Genomic DNA, 13401 nt, shown 5'->3' with positions numbered 1-13401 from the left:
TGGAGCGACAGAGAGTTCTGGAATTAGAAGCATCTCAGAAAGCATCCTTCTCCAGTGTGGCTTGTCCCTGTGTGGATTCTCTCCTGCTGCATCCCTGGGAACTGGTCTGAGCCCGATGGGTCCCCTGCCTTCTCACCTCCACCTTGTCCCTCAGAGGCCCAGGGGACAGTCCATCCTTCTGCAGGGCGCTGGGGCGGGGCAGAGACACAGCTATTACTCAGAGGACACAGAGCCAGAAGGAGGCAGGATCAAGATAAGGGCATCTTCCTACTCTTTTTCTTTGGTCACCAGGCCTTTATTTCTCAAGACTTTATCTTTGCGGGGCAGCCCTTGGCATGAATAGGATCTTAGCTGTGTTAAGGTATTCCCCATCTCCCTGCTTGGTGAATTCAGGATGGGTGATACAAACAAGGTTATCAGTCATGGCAGTTAGAATTTATGAAGAATTGATTCAGTCCACAAATATTTATTGAAGCAGTGTATAATTTATGCATTGAGACAAAACAGTCTATATTTATTTAAAAAATTTCCCCCAGCTTTATCGAGATATAATTGACAAATAACATGGTATCAGTTTTAGATGTACCATATGATACCATATGATGATTTGATACACATATGTGCTGGGGAAAAACATCTGCATTTATTTGTTGCCAAGCACTGTGCGAGGTGCTGGGTGATGCAGTGATGAGAAATCTAGCCCAGGCATCTGTCTTCTTAAGAGCTTGTATTCCAGTGGGGAAGACAGACGATAAACAAACAGATAAATAAGTCAGTCTTAATCCTTCATGGATTCTGTATTCATCTCCGTGAATTTGCCTACTCCCTAAAATTTATTCGTAATCCTAAAATCAATACTTGGATTTGTGGAGTGGGGAGAAGTCTGAGTCGCCTGGTGTTCATGTTCTCAGCTGAGGTTCATGCTCTGTCTTCTTGTTTCAGCTCTCATACTGTCAGGGAGGTTTTTTTTTTTTTTTTTCAAGTTTTTCACATTTTTTGTGTTTTTGGGGGGTGATTTCTCTGTTTAAAATGACCCCTGAGCATAGTGCTGAAGTGCTATCCAGTGCTTCTGGGCACAAGCAGACTGCGATGTGCCTTTCCAGAAAATACGTGTGTTATGTAAGATTCCTTCAGGCAGGAGTGACAGTGCTGTTGGCCATGAGTTGAATGTTAATGAATCAGCAACATAGATATTAAATAACTTATTAGATTCTGACTTTAAACAGAAATATTCATAAAACAAGATTATGTGGGGATCAGTTGATGAAAATGTCACCAGAGGGTCATAGGAACCTAACCTTGTGTTTCCACTAGGAGCCATGGTTCAATATTGGCTAATTCAGTGTTTGCAGTGACTTTATATTATAGAATATAACGGTGGTGAATAATGAGAACAGATGATATAAAAGAATAATTCCACTGAGTGGTAAGGGATGTGAGGAAAATGAAATAGGCAGGGGAGGAGAGAGAGTGGGTAGCAGGGTGGAGGTGATGAACAGAGAACGGTGACGGGCACTCAGCTCTGTGGGAAGCTTGGAACCCAGGAATCCTGGAGTCCAGTGCACTGTGCCATCCACTCTGCTCACCGTTCGTATTAGGCTGTTCAGAGCTGCCGTGTGATGCTGACGGTCACCGGGGTTCAGAGCCACGGTTCCAAGGAGACTGCAGTGTACAGTGTCAGAACCCATCAATACCTCCAGGGCTTGCTGCCCTATCAAACATTCTCACCGCCAGATACTCTGGGGGGTGTTTTATTGCAGTTTCCTCCATGCAATTCTAACTGTGTTACTAACCAGGAAGGGCTTTCTTTCAGTTTAAACTGTCCAACAGATGGTGGTGGTTGCTCTCTTTATTCTGGAGATTGGCTGCATCCCAGTCACAATTTTAATTGTACTTAACAATTAAAACACTAAATATTGTAAAAGAATATACAGCGGAGGGAAAAGAACATGGGGTTTGGAGTTGGATGGACCTGGCAACTTCTACGTGGGTGGACCTAGGGAAGGTCCCTGCTGCTCTGTGGGGCTCACTCTCTCCATCTGAAAAATGGGGCTGGTGATACATGTCACCCTGCATGGCTATGAGGATTAATTCAGATGTGCTGTGTATAGCTGCCAAGAGAATGTGATCTGTGGTCAGAACACCAGGGTTTGGAGCTTGGCCTCGGGCTAGTGTTTTAATTTTCCAAAGCCTTAATTTCCTCACCAACCCCACAGAGTTGTCGTGAGAAATAAACGAAATAAGGCATCAGGGTGAGAGATGGCGGGGCAGCAGTGGGGTGTACAGTAAGCACTCAATGAACGTTAGCTATGGCCGTGATTGAAGGTGCTTTGCTGGGACTTCCCTGGCAGTCCAGTGGTTAAGACTCCGTGCTGTCACTGCTGAGGCTGCGAGTTTGATCCCTGGTTGGGGAACTAAGATCCCGCAAGCTGCAGGGCGTGCCCCCCCAGAATACAAATAAATTAATTAAAAAATAGTACTATTAAAAAAGTGCTTTGTTAAACACTCATTAGGATGACAATAATAATATTAATAATAAATAAATAAATAGAAATAACAAGAGTTGGTTAAGATTGGGAGAAATCAGACCCTAGTATATTGTTGGTGGGACTATAAAATGGTGCAGCCACTGTGGAAAACAGTTTGGTGGTTTCTCAGAAGGTTAGACAGAATTACCAGGTGACCCAGCAATTCCACTCCTAGGTATCTACCCCAAAGAATTGAAAACAGTTGTTCAAAGAAATACTCGTATACAAATTATCATAGCAGAGCTGCTCACAATAGCCAAAAAGTGGAAACAACCCTTATGTCCATCAACTCATGAATAGATAAACAAAATGTGTTCTACCCATATCATGGAATATTATTCAACCATAAAGAGGAATGAGATTCTGATACAGGCTACAACATGAATGAGCCTTGGAAACATGATACAAAGCGAGAGAAGCCAGTTACAAAAGATCACTTATTGTATGATTCCATTTGTACAAAACATCCAGAGTAGGTAAATCCACAGAGACAGAGAACAGATTAGTGGTTACCAGAGGCTGAGAGAAGGGGGTGAGGTGGGGAGTGACTGTTTAGTAGGTATGGGATTTTTGGGGGGTAGTGATGGAAACTTTTTAGAATTGATAGAGACAACATTGTTAATGTACTAAATGTCACTGAATTCTGCACTTAAAAATGGTTGATGTGAATTTCACCTCAATACAATTTTTTTTTATTTATAAAAAGGAGCTTTGTTAGAACAGAAAAACTACCCTAAAGTTCGTGACCAAACGTTAATCTGGCTAGATCTCCTGGTGGATAATAAAATCGCAAAAGCCTCGTAGGGCAGGACCTAGGAAGCATTACTGGGTCAGAGCCCAAGCTCCCTGCCCTGGCCCATCTCCCAGATGACCTGCACAGACTGGGGTCAGTGCATTTGTTTGGTCCAGCTTGGGGACATCCAGGGTTGGAGACGGTGCCCAGTGGGACCCACAGTTTGGCCGGATGCCAAGCTCATTAATGCGGTCTTAGATTAAGATTCTTGCCACTGTTGAATTGCTTTGGCAATGGTGTGTTTTTCATTTGTCCTTATTTGCTTCTTTTTGCAAGTACTACAAACCAGAAACTTGAAAATTCATCCTGGATTTCAGGTTTCACTCTTTCAGGGATTGTGTCTATAGTGAGTATCATATTTGACTTTTTTTTGAAGGGTCAGATGGCATTGCCCTAAATGCTGATCCGAAAGGTCTGTGTAAAATGGTTCAGCCTTTCAAGGGCCTTCTGACTGTGTCTCCACTTCCTGAGAGCATTGGGAGGCTCCTAGAAAAATCGGGATGGTGAGGGGTACAGACCTGTATTGGAAACCCCATTGTACCACTTATCAGCTGTGTGACCTTGGGCCACTCAGTCTCTCAGATGATCCTCCGTTTCCTCCACTGTAACATGAAGACAGTAGCAGAATTTTCTCCAAAGGGTCTTGTGAGGATAATGTGAAGTGATGCATGTAAAATACTTAGAATACTCTTTGGTGCATAGTAAGTGTTCAATAAACAGTAACTCTTGTTAGTGTTAATAATAATTATTATTGTTACTATTTTTTTGCTTTACCAATGACTCCAGTGAGGTATTTTCAGCCAGCATCTAAAAGTTCTGTTTTTTTTTTTTTTTTTTTTTTGCGGTACGCGGACGTCTCACTGCTGTGGCCTCTCCCGTTGCGGAGCACAGGCTCCAGATGCGCAGGCTCAGAGGCCATGGCTCACGGGCCCAACCACTCCGTGGCATATGGGATCCTCCTGGACCGGGGCACGAACCCACGTCCCCTGCATCGGCAGGTGGACGCTCAACCACTGCGCCACCAGGGAAGTCCTAAAAGTTCTTTTTCTTGCCAGAGAGTTGTGAGGATTAAACTAACAAGTGTTTTTAAATATTCACAAAAGTTACAAGCAGGGGTGATTCTGGAATAGTAGCATATATACATTCTGATGCTGGCACTGAAATTCAGACAAAGTCCAAGCCAGACGTTGGCCTGTTTATAAAATGTTTATGGAAAGGGACAAAGAAGTTAGACACTTGCCTAGACTTTTTGAAATCACTTTCTCCCTTGAGAATGGCTTTTATTTCTCTTGGTCGCTTATCAGAGAATGTCAAAATAAAAATCCCTGCACCTTGGAATGTCTTTAATCAATCCTTAGACCTTTCATTTCTTAAAACCTATTCCCTTCTGCCCACCCCATTCAAGACTTGAAATAAAATGATTTTCCAGAAACAGATGACAAGATAGCAAGGGCTACGATTAATAACCCCCAGAGCACCTTGGTGCCACACCTTCCCTATTTAAAATGAAAAATTACCCTCTTGCCTCAGACTTTACTAAAAAGAGGATCAAAAGAGAGAGGGGAAGAGTTGATGTAACATAGCCCGTCAGTGAAACACTTCTGAAGCGTCGGCAGAGAGAAGTTGAATCCCTGTCAGTTGAGCGGCTGTCAGTTTGGTTAATGAAATGAGGCTTTTTGCTTCTGCATCCCCACACTTCTGATTTTTTAGTGGAAGGGCAAAGGAGAAGAGAATTTGTTGGAGAAGGGAATTTGGAAAGAGTAAAGCTTTTCTTCCACTCTTTTTATCTCTCAGACTTTGAAACTTTAGGACAGCGATCCTTGGGACCAACTCAGTGCTTCCTTGAATCTCATGGAGTTCTGTGTGTGTGTGTGTGTGTGTGTTCGGAGGAACTGTAGGCTGTGGGGGGCCGTGGGTCCCAGCTCAACTTCAGATGCCATGTGATAAAGGGGAAGCGTGAAGGTGAAGGTTACTACCAACTATGGGACTTTATAGAACTCATTTATAAAACAGATCAGTAACATCTACCTTACAGGGCAGGTAAGACAAGCACTGAATCCCCTAACTGGGCCTGGCAGGGCCCTCCAAATGCTAACTTTTCTATCATAACTCCGCAGTCCGTATTCAGTAAATGTTGTTGACTCCTGGTTGAAGGCTCTGTTAGTCTCCTTGATCTGCTGTAACAAAACCACCACAAACTAGATGGCTTGAAACAGCAGAAATGTATTCTCTCCCAGTTCTGGGGGGCTTGAAGTCTAAAATCAAGGTGCTGGTGGAGAAGAATCAAGGAGAAGGCTGTAGGGGAGAATCCGTCCCGTGCCTCTCTCCCAGCTTCCGGCGGCTGCTGGCGATCCTTGTCTTGTAGCTGTGTCACTGCGATCTCTGCCTCTGTCTTCACATGGCCTCCTCCTCTATGTGTCCTTTCCTCTTCTTAAGGACACCAGTCGTTGGGTTTAGGGTGCGCCCTAATCCACTGTTCCCTCATCTTAACTTGATTACATCTGCAGAGACCCTATCTGCAAATAAGATCACATTCACTTGCACTGGGGGTCAGGGCTTCAACATAGCTTTGCGGGGGATACAATTCAACCACAATAAGGATGCAGTGGCTTTTTTTTTTTTTTTTGCGGTACGCGGGCCTCTTACCGTTGTGGCCTCTCCCGTTGCGGAGCACAGGCTCCGGATGTGCAGGCTCAGCGGCCATGGCTCACGGGCCCAGCTGCTCCGCGGCATGTGGGATCTTCCCGGACCGGGGCACGAACCTGTGTCCCCTGCATCGGCAGGCGGACTCTCAACCACTGCGCCACCAGGGAAACCCAGACTCAGTGGCTTTTGATATCACAGGTTTACTTCCAGTAGGGGATGGCAGCTGGCCAGATCAGGGACACAGGCCCTGAAGGCCTGGCACTATATATCCACATCTACCTCATTTAGTCCTCACCGGCGTCACATAACATAGGTGGTTTTACTCCCGTTTTCACTAACGTTTATGCAGCATTGGGCTGTGTGCCAGAGATAGTGCTAAATGTCCTGCTTGTATGGTCTTATTTAATCCTCAGAATAATCCTAGGGGAAAGCTCTAATGTGATCTCCATTTTACAGATGAAGAAACTGAGTCACAGGAAACGTTGGGGCAAGTTCATTTCTAAACATCATGTTGCAAAGTCCAGGGTGTTCTGTGCATATAAAAACTTCCACTTCCTTGCTTGATGTTTACTTAGAATTTATTCTTGTTCTTTCTGTTCAGAAAGCAAGTCTTCCAAATGATGAGGTGTCCCTTCTCCTTCTGAGGGAGTCAGTCAGTGGGTGTTGTGTTCATTACCTCTCCTCCCTGACCTGTAATTCAGGGCCATGGGCTGTCTGCTCTGGAGATTCAGGGGTCAAATGGGAGAGGAGGCAAAAGGTGAACATGATTAAATCATGGCATGTATTTCTTTTTTTTTCTAATTTATTTATTTATATTTGGCTGTGTTGGGTCTTCGTTGCTGCGCGCAGGCTTTCTCTAGTTGAGGCCAGCGAGGGCTACTCTTCGTTGCGGTGCGTGGGCTTCTCATTGTGGTGGCTTCTCTTGTTGCGGAGCACAGGCTCTAGGCACACGGGCTTCAGTAGTTGTGGCACGCGGGCTCAGTAGTTGTAGCTTGCGGGCTCTAGAGCACAGTCTCAGTAGTTGTGGCTCACGGGCTGTAGAGTGCAGGCTCAGTAGTTGTGGCACACGGGCTTAGTTGCTCCGCGGCATGTGGGATCTTCCTGGACCAGAGCTCAAACCCGTGTCCCCTGCATTGGCAGGCGGATTCTTAACCACTGTGCCACCAGGGGATGCCCCTGGCATGTCTTTCTTAAAAAAAAAAAAAAATTCTAAGAGGAGTCTGACACTCTTGGACAGACTTGGGAGGTTTTAGAATCTCCCGACCACTTCTCTCAGCCTAGAAAAATAACTTCTTCTTGAGCAGTTCTCCCAGGATTTCCTGGGAGCAAAGGAGGAGAAGGTAAAATTCTACTGCGTCCTGGGCATCGCTGCCCAGATGTCCCGCAGGAACCTCAGATTTGGCTGGTGTGACCCTGAACTTGCCCCCCCGCCCCCCGCCCTGCCCTGTGCTCCATCTCCTTCTGTGTTTTCCATTGCTGTGATGCATGCCCCCAGCCAGCCACCTTGTGACCCAGGGGTGGGGGGAACCGGGACGTCAGCCTTGACTTAGTGTCATGCTCAAGGGCGCAGACCACCAGCCCAGCTGTCCTTCTCTCCAACTGTATCGCCTTGAGTGAGTCATTTAAACTCTCTGTGCCTCAGTTTCCTCGTCTATAAAATAGAGTGATTTTTGTCTGCTCTGTAGGATTGCTGTGTGGCTATTAACTTGATACAAGTAAATGACTTGGAACAGCAGCGTCAGGAACATAGTAAGTGCTCAGCACACGGCGGCTATTCGTTCCTCCTCCTCTTATACTAGTCACCCAACTCGTCTCCATCTCTGCTGCCACAGCTCCACTCCTGGTCCCCGTCATCTCCCACGCAGGTGCCTTCAGCAGCCTCAGGCTGGGCTCCTGCGGCTGCCGTTGACCTGTACGATCCTTTCTCCTTTCACCCCCAGCCCCACGCCCAGCCCGTGCCCCTCGCACTCGCGCAGTTGGAGGGCTGGCTTCAGACACGTCTTTCCACAGCACTCATCTGGTCATGCCCCCTATGCACAGTGGGTCCTACTGAGCGAGAATGGATGCTCACACAGCCCTGCACCAGGGCCTCTGGGACAGCTTTAATCACAAGGGGACAGAGAGAGCAGTCAGTGCGTGCATTCCGGGCCAGCACCCTGCGTCCTGCAGGAGCCCGTGGCAAATGGACTCCATCCCTTGGGCTCTGGTTTGTAAGCCACAGGATCAGGGATGCGCCAGCATGTCCACTGGTATGAGCAGGGGCTGGGGTGTAACAGTGATGTGATGGAAAGAACCTTGGCCTCCAGCCCTAACCCACTTCTCGGCATTTTCCCACTGGGAGAGCCAGCCCTTCCCTCGGCATAAGCAGGGGTTTGGGGCCCAAGGCTTGTGGATATAACAGTATGGCCAAGCAGGAACTTGGCCTTCATGCTATCATCATTTATGGTTGTGGGAGTACCAGCCTCTCCTTGGGCATGATTGTGGGGCTGGGGTCCAGGTCTGGAGCTTACAGCTGCATGATGGTAGACCAGAGCTTCCCCCTTGCTTATTACTGGGTTTGGTGGCCTTGCGCCCTGGGCTGTGTCAGGTTTCCAGGAGCTCTGCAGGAGGCCACTGCAGGGGATCAGTCACCATCCCCTTCCACTTAGCAGAGCAAATCCCTGGACGGTCCACCTTTGCCCTTCTTTCCAGCCTCAGCTTGGATTTCTTCCTCCTTCGGAATATCTCCAGCCACACTGAACTGCTTGCAGTCCAGACTCACCACGTTCTGCCGTCTCCTGGCCCTTGGCCCTGCTGTTCCCTCTGTCCTCATCCTTCCTCCTACACCCTCCACTCTGCCCTTTTCCTAGGATGTTCTCCTTCATCCTCAAGATCTGAGCTTAGGTGTCTGCTCCTCCGGGATGCCTTTCCCCATCCCTCCCCAGAAAGCTGGCCTCCTCCCCTCTGCTCTCACTCACCTGCACTTTCTCTAACATTGGAATTCTGGTTCCATACTGTGAGTACTTACATTTATTTAAGCAAGGAGAAACTCACAGAACATACAATTAACCATTTAAAAGTGAACGATCCCACAGCATTTAGTGCGTTCACAACGTTGTGCAACCATCACCTCTATCAAGTTCCAAAACACTTCTATCACCCGAAAAGGAAACTCTGTACTCATTAAGCCGTTGCCCCCGTTCCTTCTTCCCCCACCCCAGCCCCTGGCACCCACTAGTCTGATTTCTGTCTTTATCGATTTGCCTATTCTGGACATTTCGTATAAATGGAATCATACATTATGTGACGTTTCATGTTCGGCTGATTCCACTTGACATCGTGGTTTCGAGGTTCATCCAAATTGTAGCCTGTATCAGTAGTTCATTCTTTTCGATGGTGGAATCATATTCCGTTGTATGGACGCACCACCTTTACTTTATCCATTTGTCAGTCGATGGGCATTTGGGTTGTTTCTACCTTTTGGCTGTTGTGACTAGCATTGCTGTGAACATTCACATACAGACATTTGAGTGCTGCTTTCAATTCCTTTGGGTCTATACCTGGGAATGCAATTGCAGTGAGTGCTTATTTCATCGTTGATCTTCCCACTGGCCTGTGAGCATCTCGAGGACAGGGGAGACAGACGCCCGACGCCAGGCGCTGGTATAGCGAGTGCCTGGGGAGCAGGCTGGATGAGTCCCAGGCATCCAGAACAGACGTCTCACTCATCCTCAAGCACCCGCCCATTTGTCTGCATCATCATGTGGTCCAGGCTCTGTGCTGACAGCTCGACTCATTGTGTCTCATTAACTCGCTGCTTGCTTCACTCTGGTATTTGCTCAAATGCCCACTGTCACGTCTGCATCCTTTTCTGATTGAAGTAGCCCCAATACTCCTTTTTGGTGCCCACGTCCAGCTTTCTTTTCCTCCCTAGCATTTATTATCACTGACATATTATAGGCATTATATTATATATGACATCTTATAAGTAATATAATGTTACTTTTTTTGTTCATCCCCTTTTCTTCTCTGTTTCCTTACCAAGAACATGAGCTCTGTGAGGACAGGAACTTTTGTCTCTTTTGTTCATTGCTGTATCCCGGTGCCTAGAACAGTGCCTGGTATACAAGAAGAGTTCAAATATTTGTGAAATATACTTGGGTGAATGAATGAATGTATGTGTTTAATCCTCACTGCACCCTCCAAGGGAGCCATGATTATTCATTCTCATTTTACAAACCCCCAGAGTCTCAGAGAGGTCAAGTAACTGGCCCAAGATCACAGAGCTGATCAGCTGTGGAACCAGAGTTCTAAGCTGGATCTCTCTGAGTCGCAGTCCCATATTCTTTTCACTTCACTCAAGGGAGCATGAGCTCTAGCGATAATGCCCAAAGTACTTCCCTGTGGCCTTGGAGTGTGGTATGTGATTAAGATAACTTAAAAAAATAGATTTACTTTCTTACACATGTTTTACTTAGGCTCATTTGCCAATGTGTTTGTATTTCCTGAGCAAATACATCAATCCAGAGCTTGCTGGGTGAATCAAGCTGATCTGGGCTTGATTCTCTGTCTGCCCCCAGCTCTCAGAGCTATTCAGCCTCTCTGAACATCACCTTCCGAGAGGTACACAGGGAGGTGACGTCACCTGGTGCCGTGTTCAGCTCTCAGCACAGGTGCATATGCTTTAAACGGGAGGTAGCAACGCATCACCATGGTGTTGAGAATTACAGTACAATCAGCTAACGTTTATGGAAGGCCTGCTGTGTGCCAGGTGCTGGGCTCAGCACCCTGCTTGTGTTATTGCATTTGATCCTCATAATATTCCCCCGAGCAGGTCTACTATTTTCCTGTTTCACTGCTGATAAAGCTAAGACTCAGAGAAGTTCGATGAGTGTCCAAGGTCACACAGCCAGGAAGTAGGAGAGCCAGAATTAGGGCCAAGTCATCTGACTCCAGAGCTGGCTCTCTTAGACCCTGGGCTAATGTGTATGTGCAAATATTTGAGAATCGACACACCATAGTGATGGTGATTTGGGTAGAATGTTCTGGCAAAGTCTGGGAGGAAGGAAAAGGGAGACTCTTGCCAGAAGTAGCCCTTGCTCCAGCTCCTGCTTCCATTGTGCGGATTATGACGGTCCAGGGTCTTCGGTGAATGCAGGTCCCACTGTCCTAGAGGCCCTGTGCCCTCGTTGTTGAGTTGGCCAAGATCCTGGGTTTGAATCCCAGAGGCCAGCTCCCATCTCTGCTGCAACCTTGGAAACATCTTCATCTCTGCACATACATTTCCTCATCTACAAAGTAGAGATCAAAATGGCCTTTGCACACAGATTTATGAAAATTAAGTAAGATGTGGAACAGTCCCAATATAACAAATGAAGAAAACAGATGACAAACCATTAAATAAGATCTTATGGTGTTTCTTAAAAAAAAAAAAAAAGCACAGCAAACCAGCTGGCAGGCGCCACAGCGGAGCGTTAATAGGCAGGATGGCTCGGCTGTAGAACAACATTGCCTTTTTCCTTATCCGAATTTCCTAATTTTTCTGTAATGAATATGTAACAACAAAATGAGTTGTTTTTAATTAAAAAAGGGGCAGTGAGTCAGTGTTCATGAAAGCACTTTGTAAACTGTCAAATGCTCTATAAATTAGCTCTTGTCATGGTCCTTATAGTAATTATTATTGTTATTGCCAGTCGGCCACGAGTTGGGATTTATTTCAGCTTGGCCTCTGATGGGAGGGCCCACTCGATCACCTTCTGCCAGGTCCTGCCACGTGGTCCTCTCTCTCTTTTAAAAAATAAATAAATTTATTTATTTATTTTTGGCTGCGTTGGGTCTTTGTTGCTGCGTGCAGGCTTTCTCTAGTTGCGGCGAGCGGGGGTTACTCTTCTTTGTGGTGCGCGGGCTTCTCATTGCAGTGGCTTCTCTTGTTGTGGAGCACGGGCTCTAGAGCGGAGGCTCAGTAGTTGTGGCTCGCGGTCTCAGCAGTTATGGCTCGTGGGCTCTAGCGCGCAGGATCAGTAGGTGTGGCACATGGGCTTCGTTGCTCTGCGGCATGTGGGATCTTCCCGGACCAGGGCTCGAACCCGTGTCCCCTGCATTGGCAGGTGGATTCTTAACCACTGTGCCACCAGGGAAGCCCCGTGGTCCTCTCTTGATACCTACTGACTTGTCTCCATCTGTGTTGCCACCACCCAAGTGGAAGCCAGCATCCTCTCTCAGCGGGAGCCCTGTGATACCCTTTAACTGGGTTCTCCTTGTCCAAGCAGCAGCCTCTATCTATCATCTATTATCTATTTGTCTATCTATCCTCTATTACCTCTCTCTCTCTCTCTCTCTATCTTCCCGTTTTGTTGAGAAATAATTGGCATACAGCACTGTGTATGTTTAAGGTGTCCAGCATAACGGTTTGACTTACATACATGATGAAGTGATGACCACAGTAGGTTTAGTGAACCTCCATCATCTCATATAGATACAAAAGAAAAGAAAAAGAACTAGTTTTTTCCTTGTGATGAGAACTCTTAGGATCTACTCTCCTAACCACATCCCTGTGTAACAAATGGCAGTGTTAGTTATGTTAATCATGTGGTACAGCACATCCCTAGTACTTATTTATGTTATAATTGGAAGTTTGTACCTCTCGTCAGCCTTCATCCAGTTCCCCTCCTCCACACCCCTATCTCTGGTAATGACAAATTTGATCTCTTTTTCTATAAGTTTGTTTGTCTTTTGAAGTATAATTGACCTACACCACTCTGTTACTTCCTGGTATACAGCATAGTGATTTGAAATTTCTATATATTACAAAACGATCACCACGATAAGTCTAGTTACAGCGTGGGGAATATAGTCAATAATAACGTGATATCTTTGTATGGTGATAGATGCTAACTAGAGAAAGGAACTTTAGATCAAAACCCTCAATGGCTTCCTGTTGAACTTGGTATAAAATCCACATGGGCCTGGAGGTCTGCCCTCACCTGTCCCTTCAGCCTCCTGAGCCAGTTTTCCCATTGTCACCATATATTGCCTTCGAGAAGACACCGGAAAAGGGACCCAGGACAGTGCCTGCCCTGACTTAGACGGTTTTGGAGCCTGAACGTTTGGTCTCAGTATTCGACCCTTACGCTTTTATGTCTCTTAGTGTAGAGGATGTAGGACTGCACGTTGTAGCCTGAGAGTCTGTATGTGTAGACCAAATACGTATTTGCACTCTTAATACAGCAAATGAGTGAAAAATGTTAGTGAACTATAGGATTTAGTTTTATTTTCTGACTTAGCTTATATCAGGGCTGAAAAACACCTCCAGCTGCATTCAGGCAGTAGGATTTTTTTTTAGTGCTCCATTTTTTCTAATAAACTGTTGTGAGACAAGAAAATCTCCTTTCTACCTCTACGCTTTTGTCCCTGCCAGCCTCCTCGCCTCTCCCCACACCTGCCATGCTCTTTCCT

General features: G+C 46.3%; 1 protein-coding gene across 1 annotated transcript in view; it reads left to right on the top strand.

The window, feature by feature from the left end:
• Nucleotides 1–13401, top strand: part of KSR2 (kinase suppressor of ras 2) — a 400467-nt gene that overhangs the window by 138755 nt on the left and 248311 nt on the right. The window lies entirely within an intron of this gene.

The sequence above is a fragment of the Pseudorca crassidens genome, chromosome 12 (genome assembly GCF_039906515.1).
Source record: "Pseudorca crassidens isolate mPseCra1 chromosome 12, mPseCra1.hap1, whole genome shotgun sequence".
In the NCBI taxonomy this organism is placed as follows: Eukaryota; Metazoa; Chordata; class Mammalia; order Artiodactyla; family Delphinidae; genus Pseudorca; species Pseudorca crassidens.
This window is presented reverse-complemented; position numbering and strand designations above follow the sequence as displayed.